The sequence below is a fragment of the Salmo trutta genome, chromosome 17, assembly GCF_901001165.1.
Source record: "Salmo trutta chromosome 17, fSalTru1.1, whole genome shotgun sequence".
Lineage (NCBI taxonomy): Eukaryota > Metazoa > Chordata > Actinopteri > Salmoniformes > Salmonidae > Salmo > Salmo trutta.
Genome location: NC_042973.1, coordinates 105,179 through 121,216, shown reverse-complemented (window position 1 = coordinate 121,216; position 16,038 = coordinate 105,179). Strand labels below are relative to the sequence as shown.

The 16,038-nt window shown below is 43.4% G+C and overlaps 1 non-coding gene across 1 annotated transcript; it reads left to right on the top strand.

The window, feature by feature from the left end:
• The first annotated feature begins 15,718 nt into the window (after positions 1-15,718).
• Positions 15,719-15,794, top strand: trnaa-cgc (transfer RNA alanine (anticodon CGC)). The gene has a single exon. It is a non-coding gene; the product is annotated as a tRNA-Ala (tRNA).
• The last annotated feature ends 244 nt before the right edge of the window (positions 15,795-16,038 follow it).

Sequence of the window (16,038 nt, the reverse complement as noted above, 5' to 3'; positions counted from 1 at the left end):
TCTCTCTGCTGCCCAGACCTCTCTCTGCTGCCCAGACCTCTCTCTGCTGCCCAGACCTCTCTGCTGCCCAGACTTCTCTCTGCTGCCCAGACCTCTCTCTGCTGCCCAGACCTCTCTCTGCTGCCCAGACCTCTCTGCTGCCCAGACTTCTCTCTGCTGCCCAGACCTCTCTGCTGCCCAGACCTCTCTCTGCTGCCCAGACCTCTCTCTGCTGCCCAGACTTCTCTCTGCTGCCCAGACCTCTCTCTGCTGCCCAGACCTCTCTCTGCTGCCCAGACTTCTCTCTGCTGCCCAGACTTCTCTCTGCTGCCCAGACCAGTCGGCTTCATTGTTTCTTTTTTAAAGCTTCCATATTTGATAGAATTTGTAATATTACGTATGTAATTCTGATTATTATAATATTTGTCAGTTAATAATTGCAAATTAATCATATATGTAAATGTTATTTAAGATATAAAGTGTACATGTTAGAGTCTGCTTGTACACAATTGAAATATGACATTTTATTTCACAGTATTTGCATTATATTTCCTTAAGAATATATGAAGTTTAAATTAAGAGTTTTTTTATTGTTACAATGTAGACCATTCCTTCCCATCAGTTAGTCTGTGCTGTAGATTCAGTCTGTCTCTTGATGTCCCCTGCCAGACTGGTGGAAGATGCTCTATAGAGGGTTAAAGCTTTAGTATTTAGGACAATGTTACGGCAATGCGTTGTCAATCTCCAAACAGATCAGATTTTATATACATTGCTGTAGTTAGTGAACCAATGTTCTGTGTTGACAATCAAGAGAATCTTGTGTTTGATGTCATTTGATAGGAGAGGGCTAGTCTCAGGAGAAATCCCCAGTTTTTGATGCAATACTTTGTAAGTTAAAGTAAATGGCTTCATTCCAACATGGTACAGAGTCCCTTACACTACATAGTCCCTTACACTACATAGTCCCTTACACTACAGCCCCCCCCCCCCCCGTGGCCTGTGCTACCATTTCACCTTAATAGCTATGTTTTCATAAACTATTGTTTTTGTTGAGATTTAGAACGTTTGCATAGAAAATACATGTGAGAGTTGCCTGCTATGGTGAGTTTCCATCTAACTATCCTGTGTCGACACAGAAAATAGATGTGAGAGTTGCCTGCTATGGTGAGTTTCCATCTTGTGTCGATTAAAACAGCTGGACGTAATGACTTCACATAAAACAGAAGTGGTTGAATTGTTTCCATTACCGTTTAGGCAAATTGCGCATTAATAAATTGGTGACAGCCTGTATGCCCTCCCACCTATCTTTTCATGTCTCAGGTAGCCCGTGAAAGCCTGCATGGATAGAATGCAATAGTTGACTAATATATGCCATATTCTAATAATTCATATGTGCCAGTGTATCGCCACAGTCCGCGCCATGGTGAAACTTACACTCCTGTATATCTGTAATAAATGGATGGTGAAACTTGCCAGCCAACCAGAAAAGCAAGACGAAGCAATTCAGGACAATCCTTGTCCTACAAAGAAACATTATTTTTATAGTTGGAAAATGGATTTAGCAAGCAGTAGGCGTTTAGAATTAAATGTGGAGTGGAGCTTTAGTTTCAAGTTTTTTTTATGTCACGTGCACAAGTACAGTGAAATGCCTTTCCTGCAAGCTCTAACCCCAATAATGCAGTAATCGATATCAATGTAATACTAAAAATAACAAGGTAGAACAAAAACACAACAAATAAAAATAAGAAGAACATAAAGTAAGTAAGCTATATACAGGGTCAGTTCCAATACCATATTTCCAATGTGCATGGATACTGGACTGATAGAGGTAGATACAGTTGATGTTGGAAGTTTACATACACTAAGGTTGGAGTCATTAAAACTAATTCTTCAACCACTCCACAAATGTCTTGTTAACAAACTATAGTTTTGGCAACTCGATTAGGACATCTACTTTGTGCATGACACAAGTAATTTTTCTAACAATTGTTTACAGACAGATTATTTCACTTATAATTCACTGTATCACAATTCCAGTGGGTCAAAAGTTTACATACACTAAGTTGACTGTGCCTTAAACCAGCTTGGAAAATTCCAGAAAATGATGTCATGGCTTTAGAAGCTTCTGATAGGCTAATTGACATAATTTGAGTCAATTGGAGGTGTACCTGTGGATGTATTTCAAGGCCTACCTTCAAACTCAGTGCCTCTTTGCTTGACATCATGGGAATATCAAAAGAAATCAGCCAAGACCTCAGAAAAACAATTGTAGACCTCCACAAGTCTGGTTCATCCTTGGGAGCAATTTCCAAACGCCTGAAGGTACCACGTTCATCTATACAAACAATAGTACGCAAGTACAAACACCATGGGACCACGCAGCCGTCATACCGCTCAGGAAGAGACGCGTTCTGTCTCTTAGAGATGAACGTACTTTGGTGCGAGAAGTGCAAATCAATCCCAGAACAACAGCAAAGGACCTTGTGAAAATGCTGCAGGAAACGGGTACAAAAGTATTTATATCCACAGTAAAACAAGTCCTATATTGACATAACCTGAAAGGTCGCTCAGCAAGGAAGAACACCATCCCAACCGTGAAGCACGGGGGTGGCAGCATCATGTTGAGGGGGTGCTTTGCTGCAGGAGGGACTGGTCCACTTCACAAAATAGATGGCATCATGAGGGAGGAAAATTATGGATCTTCCAAATGGACAATGACCCCAAGCATACTTCCAAAGTTGTGGAAAAATGGCTTAAGGACAACAAAGTCAAGGTATTGGATTGGCCATCACAAAGCCCTGACCTCAATCCTATAGAAAATGTATTGTGGGAAGCTTGTGGAAGGCTACCTAAAACGTTTGACCCAAGTTCAACAGTTTAAAGGCAATGCTACCAAATACTAATTGAGTGTATGTAAACTTTTGACCCACTGGGAATGTGATGAAAGAAATAAAAGCTGAAATAAATAATTCTCTCTACTATTATTCTGACATTTCACATTCTTAAAATAAAGTGGTGATCCTAACTGACCTAAGACAGGGAATTTTTACTTGGATTAAATGTCTGGAATTGTGAAAAAATGAGTTAAAATGTATTTGGCTAAGGTGTGTGGAAACTTCCGACTTCAACTGTATATATAGGGGGAAGGGGACTAGGCAACAGGATTTAAGGTAAACACAGTAGCAGCAGCTTGTATGTGAGTGTGTGTGTGGGTGTTGGAGTGACAGTGAGTGTGTTAGGGCCCTGTGAGTGTGTTAGGGCCCTGTGAGTGTGTTAGGGCCCTGTGAGTGTGCAAAAATCTGTAAAATACAAGGGTCAACTCAGATAGTCCGTGTAGCCGTTTTGTTAGCTATTTAGCAGTCTATGGCTTTCGGTGGTTGGAGTCTTTAACGACTTTCCGGGCCTTTTCACACAACCTGATATAGAGGTCCTGGATGGCAGGGAGCTCAGCCCCAGTGATGTACTGGGCTGTCTGCACCACCCTCTGTAGTGCCATACAATCAAGGGTGGTGCTATTGCCATACCAGGCAGTGATGCAGCCAGTCAAGATGCTAATAATGGTACAGCTGTAGAACTTTTAGAGGATTTGAGGGCAAATGCCAAACATTTTCAACCTCCTGAGGGGAAAGAGGCACTGTTGTGCCTTCTTCACAACTATGCTCGTGTGTGGACTATTTTAAGTCCTTAATGATTTAAACACCAAGGAACTTGAAGCTCTCGACCCGCTCCACTACAGCACGTTTCCTGTAGTCCACGATCAGCTCCTTGGTCATACTGACATTGAGGGAGAGGTTGTTGCTCTGGCACCACACTGCCAGGTCACACACAGGTCACTGACCTCCTCCCTGTAGGCTGTCTCAGCATCGTTGGTGATCAGGCCTACCACTGTTGTGTTGTCAGAAAACTTGATGATGGTGTTGGAGTCGTGCATGGCCACGCAGTCGTGGGAGTACAGAAGGGGACTAAACACACACCGCTGAGGAGCCCTTGTGTTGAGGGTCAGCGTGGCAGATGTGTTGTTGCCTACCCTCACCACCTGGGGGCGGCCCGTTAGGAAGTCCAAAGTTCAGTTGCAGAGTGAGGTGTTCAGTCCCAGGGTCCTAAGTTTGGTGACAAGCTTGGAGGTGACAATGGTGTTGAATGCTGAGCTGTAGTCAATTAACAGCATTCTCACGTAGGTATTCCTCTTCTCTAGGTGGGTGAGGGCAGTGTGGAGTACAATTGAGATTGCGTCGTCTATGAATCTGTTGGGGCGGTATGCAAACTGGAGTGGGTCTAGTGTGGCTGGGATGGAGGAGTTGATGTGAGCTATGACCAGCCTCTCAAAGCACTTCATGATTACAGATGTTAGTGCTACAGGGCTGTAGTCATTGTAGCAGGTAACCTCAGAGTTGTTGGGAACAGGAATGATGGTGGTCAGCTTGAGACATGGAGAGGTTAAAAGTTGTGTTGACATCATGTGCCCCATGTACCTTCAAAACTATTCAGCAATCATCATTTATTCGAAAAACACTGTTGCCATCATTTGTCGCAATAATAAAGTTACACAAAATAAAAATCTACTCCTGTTGAAGGGATCAAATGTGGTCGATCTTTAGAAGATGTTTTTTATATCTGCAGTTTCCAAACTAATTTTGCAACATTGCTTTTGTCGAATAAACCTGGGTCAATGGAAACCTGCCTATATCCTCATCATAATAAACCTGGGTCAATGGAAACATGCCTATATCTGTAACGAGTGCGCTGAGAGTCGGGAAGCAAGTACAGGGAAGGAGTGTTTTAATAAATAAACACGAAACGCAAACAACGCACTGACAAAAAACGGAGTCAATAACACCTGAGGATAGAACCAAGATGAGAGATAGATATAGGGAAGATAATCAAGGAGGTGATGGAGTCCTGGTGAGATTCATGAGGTGCTGGTGCGTTTGACGATGGCGACAGGTGTGCTGGATAATCAGCAGCCTGATGACCTAGAGGCCGGAGAGGGAGTTTATGTGACAATATCCTTATCCTAATAAACCTGGGTCAATAGAAACCTGCCTATATCCTCATCATAATAAACCTGGGTCAATAGGAACCTGCCTATATCCTCATCATAATAAACCTGGGTCAAGAGAAACCTGCCTATATCCTCATCATAATAAACCTGGGTCAATAGGAACCTGCCTATATCCTCATCATAATAAACCTGGGTCAATAGAAACCTGCCTATATCCTCATCATAATAAACCTGGGTCAATAGGAACCTGCCTATATCCTCATCATAATAAACCTGGGTCAATAGAAACCTGCCTATATCCTCATCATTAGAACCAACAGAGAAGGAGAAAAGCCATCATCACCACAGTCAAACTAGTGTATATCTAGGATCTGTCTTCATCACATTCAGGTTAAGATACTAGGATCTTTCTTCATAACTGTCACAATCACTGTCCTCGAACTCCCTGTCATAAATAAGCCAAGGCGCTGCGTGCCAGTAATTCCACATCCTTTATTTAGAAGTGAAACCGAACAAAACAATAAACAGGATAAACAGAAAGAAACGTGTCGTTCTGGGGCTGCTCAAAGGCAGCTACACAAAAACAAGATCCCACAACTCAAGAAGGAAAAAAGGGCTGCCTAAGTATGGTTCCCAATCAGAGAAAATGAATGGCAGCTGCCTCTGATTGGACACCATAGCTGGCCAAAACATAGAAATATGAAACATAGAATGCCCACCCCACACCCTGACCTAACAAAATAGAGAAATAAACCGTCTCTCTCAGGTCAGGGCGTGACAATAACATTCAGGTTAAGATATTAGGATCTGTTTTCATCACATTCAGGTTAATATATTAGGATCTGGCTTCATCACATACATACCTAATCAAATCAATTTTTTGGGATCATATACACATATTTTGCTGATATTATTGCGGGTGAAATGAGATGCATGTGTTCCTAACTCCAACAGTGCAATAATATCTAATAATTCACAACAATACACACAATACACACAAATCTAAAAGTAAAAGAATGGAGTTAAGTAATATATAAATATTATGACGGGCAATGTCGGAGTGGCATTGACTAAAATACAGAAGAATACAGTATATACATATGAAATGAGTAAAACAGTATGTAAACATTAGTGACTAGTGTTTCATTGTTAAAGTGAGCAGTGATTCCATGTCTATGTTGTCATGACGTGGCCCTCTTTGGATATAGCAAGTACCAACTCTCTCTCTCTCACCACCTCTCTCTTCCCCCTACACCCAGGCTCTGTTATCTCAGGTTGAGAAATCCTGGAGGAGACTCCCCCGGCCATGCAGTATAGAGAGAGGGTTCACAGTAGAACAAACGAACTTCTTCTACCTCACAGAACTTGAGAACTGAACAATGTCCATGTTTTGGAGAATGTGTAAACGGTCGGTGGATAATCCAGCTATGACCGGTCCATTTTGTCTAATGTTTGTGACCTCATGAGAGACAATACAGCCACATTACCATAACTGTTTATACAAGAGTCTCCGTTATGAGTTTTGCATCTAATTATTGTATAAAATGAATGAGTAAAGATTAAACTATTTGTGAAATGATGTAATGTGATTTTAAACTGTTTAATGAAAGAGAATCAAATTCCCTTTAAAGTTTCTCTAAATCATTGGCCCGCCCCCATGAGCACAGACATCGATCTGGCGTCATGCGACAGCCTTTTCTGCTGTTCCGAATAAAACCCCCACCTGGAGAAGCCCAGCGTACCTCGATTACCGAGAGGGCTAAGGTTTGAGTAGAGACCATGCATTCCTCAGTTGTTGAATTCCTAACCAAACCACGTGGAGCATTGGCTACACTGGTGGAAATGGTTCAACTCTGAGACTATCGATACTGACCGAATAAGAGCAAATCTTCAATACTAATTACTAGTCTGCAGCTAGAATTTATGTCGACTGAATGCGAAGACCGACAACCACCGAAACATCTATTCTATAAGAACATTTCTGAATGGGACTCTGAAGTGTCCATTCTAACCCTGAAAGACTCCAGGGACGCAAAGAGAAGTTCAGATGAACTTTCCAACAGAAAGACGGACAATTCCAACAGAGATCATGACGACACACTGAGCGTAAATATATATATTGATTGCAATTATTCCCGAATGAATGAGCGTTCATGTTCAAAGGATTAGCATTTCAATTATTATAATTATCAACTGTGTAGTGTCTTTTGTCTTTCGCACCCTTCTCAGTCCACACCCACTTCCCTTTGTCCACAAAGCTGTCATATCGGTTTAGCCCACTAGGGAACATCCCCTTGTAACCATATATATTGTTGTTTGTTTATGCGTTTCTGTGATTATTTAGTTAGTTAGTAAATAAATGATTAAGACAATTGATGTATGGATGATTCATAGTGAAGACTGGGTTCGTGCAGATAACCAACAATTTACGATGTTTGGAATGAGACTAACGTGAGGTAAAGAATGATTCATTAATTAGAAGACTAATTGATCAGATATTAAAATATCAGAAAAGTCATAGCAGGAAAATTATAACTTTGTAATCTGATGATTTTCCTTGGTGCCCCGACTTCCTAGTTAATTACATTTACATGATTAGTTTAATCACATAATAATAATAACAAAGAATTGATTTGATAAAATAACAGTCTTCACTTTAATGATGCAAAAGACACGACAATATCTATGTATATAGACGACCAGTTCTTATAGCCTTTAGCCGTACCCTTATCCTACTCCTCCTCTGTTCCTCTGGTGTTGTAGAGGTTAACCCAGGCCCTGTGTGTCCCCAGGCGCTCTCATTTGTTAACTTCTGTAACCGGAAAAGCCTTGGGTTCATGCATGTTAACATCAGAAGCCTCCTCACTAAGTTTGCTTTATTGACACTCCGCCAACCCTGATGTCCTAGCCGTGTCCTAATCCTGGCTTAGGAAGGGCACCAAAAATTCAGAAATTTCCATCCCCAATTACAACATTATCCGTCAAGATAGAACTGCCAAAGGGGGCGGAGTTGCAATCTACTGTAGAGAGAGCCTGCAGAGTTCTGTCCTACTATCCAGGTCTATGCCCAAACAGTTCGAGCTACTACTTTTAAAAATCCATATCTCCAGAAATAAGTCTCTCACTGTTGCCGCTTGTTATAGACCACCCTCAGCTCCCAGCTGTGCCCTGGACACCATATGTGAATGAATTGCCCCCAATCTATCATCAGAGTTCGTACTGTTAGGTGACCTAAACTGGGACATACTTAACACCCGGCCGTCCTCCAATCTAAGCTAGATTCCCTCAATATTACACAAATGATCAAGGAACCTACCAGGTACAACCCCAAATCCGTAAACATGGGCACCCTCATAGATATCATCCTGACCAACTTGCCCCCTCAATACACCTCTGCTGTCTTCAACCAGGATTTCAGCGACCACTGCCTCATTGCCTGCGTCCGTTATGGGTCCGCGGTCAAACGACCACCCCTCATCACTGTCAAACGCTCCCTAAAACACTTCTGCAAGCTGGCCTTTCTAATCGACCTGGCCCGTGTATCCTGGAAGGATATTGACCTCAACCCGTCAGTCGAGGATGCCTGGTTGTTCTTCAAAAGTGCCTTCCTCACCATCTTAAATAAGCATGCCCCTTTCAAAAAATGTAGAACTAAGAACAGATATAGCCCTTGGTTCACTCCAGACTTGACTGCCCTTGACCAGCACAAAAACATCCTGTGGTGTACTGCACTAGCTTCGAATAGTCCCCGTGATATGCAACTTTTCAGGGAAGTCAGGAACCAATATACACAGTCAGTTAGGAAAGCAAAGACAAGCTTTTTCAAATAGAAATGTGCATCCTGCAGCACTGTAAACTGGGACACTGTAAACTCCATGGAGAATAAGAGCACCTCCTCTCAGCTGCCCACTGCACTGAGGCTAGGAAACACTGTCACCACCGATAAATCCACGATAATCGAGAATTTCAATAAGCATTTCTCTACGGCTGGCCACACTATCCACCTGGCTTTCCCAACCCCGGCCAACAGCTCTGCACCCCCCGCAGCAACTGGCCCAAGCCCCCCCGCTTCTCCTTCACCCAAATCCAGACAGCTGATGTCCTGAAAGAGCTGCAAAATCTGGATCCCTAAAAATCAGCTGGGCTAGACAATCTGGACCCTCTCTTCCTAAAATTACCTGCCGCCATTATCGCAACCCCTATTACTAGTCTTTTCAACCTCTCTTTCATATCGTCTGAGATTCCTAAAGATTGGAAAGCGGCCACCATCATCCCCCTCTTCAAAGGGGATGACACACTACATCCAAGCTGTTACAGACCTGTATCCATCCTGCCCTGCCTTTCTAAAGTCTTCAAAAGCCAAGTGAACAAACAGATCACTGACCATTTCGAATCCCACCGTACCTTCTCCGCTATGCGATCTGCTTTCCGAGCTGGTCACGGGTGCACCTCAGCCACGCTCAAGGTCCTAAACGATATCATAACCACCATCGATAAAAGACAGTACTGTGCAGCCGTCTTCATCGACCTGGCCAAGGCTTTCGACTCTGTCAATCACCGTATTCTTATCGGCAGACTCAACAGCCTTGGTTTCTCTAATGACTGCCTCGCCTGATTTACTAACTACTTCTGAGATAGAGTTCAGTATGTCAAATCGGAGGGCCTGTTGTCCGGACCTCTGGCAGTCTCTATGGGGGTGCCAAAGGTTCAATTCTTTGGCCAACTCTTTTTTCTGTATTTATCAATGATGTCGCTCTTGCTGCTGATGATTCTCTGATGCACCTCTACGCAGACGACACCATTCTGTATACACCTGGCCCTTCTTTGGACACTGTGTTAATAAACCTCCAAACAAGCTTCAATGCCATACAACACCATGGCCTCCATCCTTCCGTGGCCTCCAACTGCTGTTAAACGCTAGTAAAACTAAATGCATGCTCTTCAACCGATCGCTGCTCGCTCCCACCAGCCAGCCTAGCATCACTACTCTGGACGGTTCTGACTTAGAATATGTGGACAACTATAAATACCTAGGTTTCTGGCTAGACTGTAAACTCTCCTTCCAGACTCATATTAAGCATCTCCAATCCACAATTAAATCTAGAATCGGCTTCCTATTTCACAACAAAGCCTCCTTCACTCATGCTGCCAAACATACCCTCGTAAAAATGACCATCCTGCCTATCCTTGACTTCGGCGATGTCATTTACAATTTAGCCTCCAACACTCTACTCAGCAAATTGGATGCAGTCTATCACAGTGCCATCCGTTTTGTCACCAAAGCCCCATATACTACCCACCATTGCGACCTGTATGCTCTCGTTGGCTGGTCCTCGCTACATATTCGTCGCCAAACCCACTGGCTCTAGGTCATTTATAAGTCTTTGCTAGGTAAAGCTACGCCTTATCTCAGCTCACTGGTCACCATAGCAACACCCACCCGTAGCACACGCTCCAGCAAGTATATTTCACTGCTCATCCCCAAAGCCAACACCTCCTTTGGCCGCCTTTCCTTCCAGTTGTCTGCTGTTGGAGACATATCTCCCTCACTAACTTTAAGCGTCAGCTGTCAGAGCAGCTTACCGATCGCTGCAGCTGTACACAGCCCTTCTGTAAATAGCCCATCCAACCAACCAACTTCCTACCTCATCCCCATATTTGTTTAATGTTTTTCTGCTCTTTTGCACACCAGTATTTATACTTGCACATCCTCATCTGAACATCTACGACTCCAGTGTTAATTGCTAAATTGTAATTATTTCGCCACTATGGCCTATTTATTGCCTTACCTCCTTACTTCTTTTGCACACACTGTATACAGATGTTCTACTGTATTATTGACTGTATGTTTGTTTATTCCATGTGTAACTCTGTTGTTGTTGTTTTTGTCGCTCTGCTTTGCTTATTCTTGACCAGGTCGCAGTTGTAAATGAGAAGTTGTTCTCAACTGGCCTACCTGGTTAAGTAAAGGTGAAATAAAACATTTAATAAAAGGGCTGCAGCCTCTAAGGTGCAAGGTTGAGTAGCCGGGAAGTGATGGCTATTTAACAGTGTGATGGCCTTGAGATAGTGTGACGACCCTCCCACTCTGTCTGCCGAATTCTTTCTCTGTGCTCTTTTTTTCCCTTAATAGGATGTCGGTGGGCGGAGCCGGGAGGATTGTCAGCGAAATGGGACACACCTGGGTTCTGGTGTGTCCTGAAATAAATACATATTTTCCCATTCATTGAGGAGTCTCAGTCCATGCAGACACACTGTTGGATTTTGGTTGTGGCATTTTTGTGGCTGTTTTGTTTGTTTGCTTTGGCACCTTTCAACACCCCTCATTATCACATCTGTTCAACGCTGGTCCGGCCAATCTGATTCCACGCTTCAAGATTGCTTCGATCACGCGGACTGGAATATGTTCCGGATAGCCTCAGACAACAACATTGATGTATACGCTGATTCGGTGAGCGAGTTTATTAGCAAGTGCATCGGTGATGTTGTACCCACGGTGACTATTAAAACCTTCCCCAACCAGAAACCGTGGATTGATGGCAGCATTGGCGCGAAACTGAAAGTGCGAACCACTGCTTTTAATCATGGCAAGGCGACCGGAAACATGACCGAATACAAACAGTGTAGCTACTCCCTCCGCAAGGCAATCAAACAAGCTAAGCGTCAGTATAGAGACAAAGTAGAGTCGCAATTCAACGGCTCAGACACCAGATGTATGTGGCAGGGTCTACAGTCAATCACGGATTACAAAATTGAAAACTAGCCCTGTCACAGACACCAACGTCTTGCTCCCAGACAAACTAAACAACTTCTTTGCTTGCTTTGAGGACAATACAGTGCCACTGACATGGCTCGCTACCAAAACCTGTGGGCTCTCCTTCACCGCAGCCAACGTGAGTAAAGCATTTAAACGTGTTAACCCTCGCAAGGCTGCCGTCCCAGACGGCATCCCTAGCCGCGTCCTCAGAGCATGCAGGGACCAGCTGGCTTGTGTGGTTACGGACATATTCAATCAATCCCTATCCCAGTCTGTTGTTCCCACATGCTTCAAGAGAGCCACCATCGTTCCTGTTCCCAAGAAAGCTAAGGTAACTGAGCTAAACGACTATCGCCCCGTAGCACTCACTTCCGTCATAATGAAGTGCTTTGAGAGACTAGTCAAGGACCATATTACCTCCACCCTACCCGACACCCTAGACCCACTCCAATTTACTTACCGCCCCAATAGGTCCACAAACGACGCAATCGCAATCACACTGCACACCGCCCTAACCCATCTGGACAAGAGGAATACCTATGTAGGAATGCTGTTCATTGATTACAGCTCAGCATTTAACACCATAGTACCCTCCAAACTCGTCATTAAGGTCGAGACCCTGGGTCTCGACCCCGCCCTGTGCAACTGGGTCCTGGACTTTCTGACAGACCACCCCCAGGTGGTGAAGGTAGGAAACAACATCTCCACCCCGCTGATCCTCAACACTGGGGCCCATAAGGGTGCGTTCTCAGTAGTGAGGTCTGCACAACGCATCACCGGGGAAAACTACCTGCCCTCCAGGACACTTACACCACCCGATGTCACAGGAAGGCCAAAAAGATCATCAAGGACAACAACCACCCGAGACACCGCCTGTTCAGCCAGCTATCATCCAGAAGGCGAGGTCAGTACAGGTGCATCAAAGCTGAAAAACAGCTTCTAATCTCAAGGCCATCAGACTGTTAAACAGCCATCACTAACATTGAGTGGCTGCTGCCAACATACTGACTCAAATCTCCAGCCACTTTAATAATTAAACATTTGATGTAATAAATGTATCACTAGTCACTTTAAACAATGTCACTTTATATAATGTCTACATACCCTATATTACTCCTCTAATATGTATATACTGTACTCTATACCATCTACTGCATCTTGCCTATGCCTCCATCCATATATTTATATGTACATATTCTTATTCATTCCTTTACACTTGTGTGTATAAGGTAGTTGTTGTGAAATTGTTAGATTACTTGTTAGATTTTACTGCACGGTCGGAACTAGAAGCACAAGCATTTCACTACACTCGTATTAACATCTGCTAACCATGTGAATGTGACCAATAACATGAGATTTCATTTGATCTATGCATGCAACCACTCACTTACACTACTGATTACTGACTACACACCATTGTTAATTGTATTTAGGTTACTTCAGTTAATAAATATATTTTTGTTATTCCTTATCTCCACATTGTCTCCTTTTTTGTTATGGACTTCGAGCCGGTTCGTGACAAGTGGGGGCTCATCCGGGATCTGAAAGGTATGATCCTCGCTTTGTGGTGCGAGTCATCCGGAATCATAAGGTTGGTTCTTAGACATTTTTGTTATAGTATTTTGTTGCATTATGATGAGTTAATGCTTATTGGAATGCGCTATGGTTGGTATTCACGGCACATTCTTATACGTGTTTGGTATAGTGCCTTACATGCGTATCAGTGACTGGTTGTCCGGTGACATCATTAAACAACTGTGTTGCCTGGTAGAGTATGGCAGTGGGCCTAATACTAGTTTTATTGGGCTTACTAGTATGTGTATTGTGTTTGGGAGAAAACGTGGAGTTAATGTTTGAGAAACAGGCAAAGCATCAATACAGGACTAAGATCGAATCGTACTACACCGGCTCCGACACAGGGCTTGCAAACTATTACAGACTACAAAGGGAAGCACAGCTGAGAGCTACCCAGTGACACGAGCCTACCAGATGAGCTAAATAATTTCTATGCTCGCTTCGAGACAAGTAACACTGAAACAGGCATGAGAGCACCAACTGTTCCGGATGACTGTGTGATCACACTCTCCGCAGCCGATGTGAGTAAGACCTTTAAACAGGTCAACATTCACGAGGCCACTGGGCCAGACGGATTACCAGGACGTGTACTGCGAGCATGCGCTGACCAACTAGCAAGTGTGTTCACAGACATTTTCAACCTCTCCCTGTCTGAGTCTGTAATACCAACATTTTTCAAGCAGACCACCATAGTCCCTGTGCCCAAGAACACTAAGGTAACCTGTCTAAATGACTACCGACCCGTAGCACTCACGTCTGTAGCCATGAAGTGCTTTGAAAGGCTGGTTATGGCTCACATCAACACCACCATCCCAGAAACCCTAGACCCACTCCAATTTGCATACTGCATCAACAGATCCACAGATGATGCAATCTCTATTGCACTCCACACTGCCCTTTCCCACCTGGACAAAAGGAACACCTATGTGAGAATGCTATTCATTGATTACAGCTAAAGGTTCAACACCATAGTGCACTCAAAGCTCATCACTAAGCTAAGGACCCTGGGACAAAATACCTCCCTCTGCAACTGGATCCTAGACTTACTGACAGGCTGCCCACTGGTGGTAAGGGTTGGTAACAACATATCCGCCACATTGATCCTCAACACAGGTCTACCTTACACATTCTGACCCTTTGACGAAGAAGAGGAGCGGTTCCACAGAGAGGGATACTGTAGTCGACCCTGCACATTTTGAAAAGGTTGGCTGGACCTCTTTGAAGTCAAAATGTCAATAACCTAAGTAGAAGTGAAAGTAACCCATTAAAAAACTGCTTGAGTAAAAGTCTAAAAGTATTTGTTTTTAAATATACTAAGGTATCAAAAGTAAATGTAATTACTAAAATATACTAAAAAGTAAAAGTATAAATATTCCTTTATATTAAACAAAGCAAACGGCATGATTTTCTTGTATTTTTCATTTATCTGCACTCCAACACAGTCATTTACAACAAAAATGATTTGTGAGCCAGATCAGAAGCCGTAGGGATGACCAGGGATGTTCTCTCAATTAAGTGAATTGGGACCATTTTCCTGTCCTGCTAAGAATTCAAAATGTAACGAGTACTTTTGGGTGTAAGGGAAAATGTATGGAGTAAAAAAGTACATTACTTTCTTTAGGAATGTAGTGAAGTAAAGTTGTCAAAAATCTAAATAGTAAAGTCAAGTACAGCTACGACTGCAGTAGTACTGTAAAGTATTTTACTTTACACTACTGTTCCCTATGGGCCCGATTCCGACCCGAGTTAAGCTCGCATAAATGAACGTAATTCCCTTTTTATGAGCTTTTCTCTCAATGCTTATTCTGACCATGGACTTAAGCATAGTGTGCCATTCACCCGCTATTCGTTTTGGGTGGAGATCAAATAAATGTGTGTTGCAGGTGTAGCTACTGATACACCGTATTTTGACCTTGACTTAATTACTCCACCTTTACAATATGACTTCCGGTCACAACTTGTGGACTTGTTTATGTGCTGTTGTGTTTCAGAGGCTGAGCCTTCTCTGGTTTACCAGGGGCAGGGCTACCGACGTAAAGGCAAATCTGAAGATGGTGCTGGCTAAAACTTGCGAGTGTAGAGAGTATAGGGATATTGTTATCCTCATCAGCACCAACGATGTTAGGATGAAACAGTCAGAGGTCACCAAGCGCAACATAGCTTCAGCGTATAAATCAGCTATAAAGATGTCGGCATCAACTAATTGTCTCTGGCCCCTTCCCAGTTAGGGGGAGTGATAAGGTCTACAGCAGAGTCTTACAGCCAGCAGCATACCACCCTGCATTCTGCTGCTGGGTTGCTTCTGAAGCTAAGCAGGGTTGGTCCTGGTTGGTCCCTAGATGGGAGACCAGATGCTCCTGGAGGTGCTGTTGGAGTGCCAGTAGGAGGCACTCTTTCCTCAGGTAGCCTTCCCTGTAGCTCAGTTGGTAGAGCATGGTGTTCGCAACACCAGGGTTGTGGGTTCGATTCCCACGGGGGGCCAGCACAGAAAAAAAAAAAAAATGTATGAAATTGTATGAAATGTATGCATTCACTACTGTAAGTCACTCTGGATAAGAGTGTCTGCTAAATGACTAAAATGTAAATGTAAAATATATAAAAAAAATAAAAATATCCCAATACCCCAGACAGTGATTGGGGATGCCACCCTGTGTAGGGTGCTGTCTTTTGGATGGGACGTTAAACGGGTGTCCTGACTCTCTGAGGTCATTAAAGGTCCCATGGT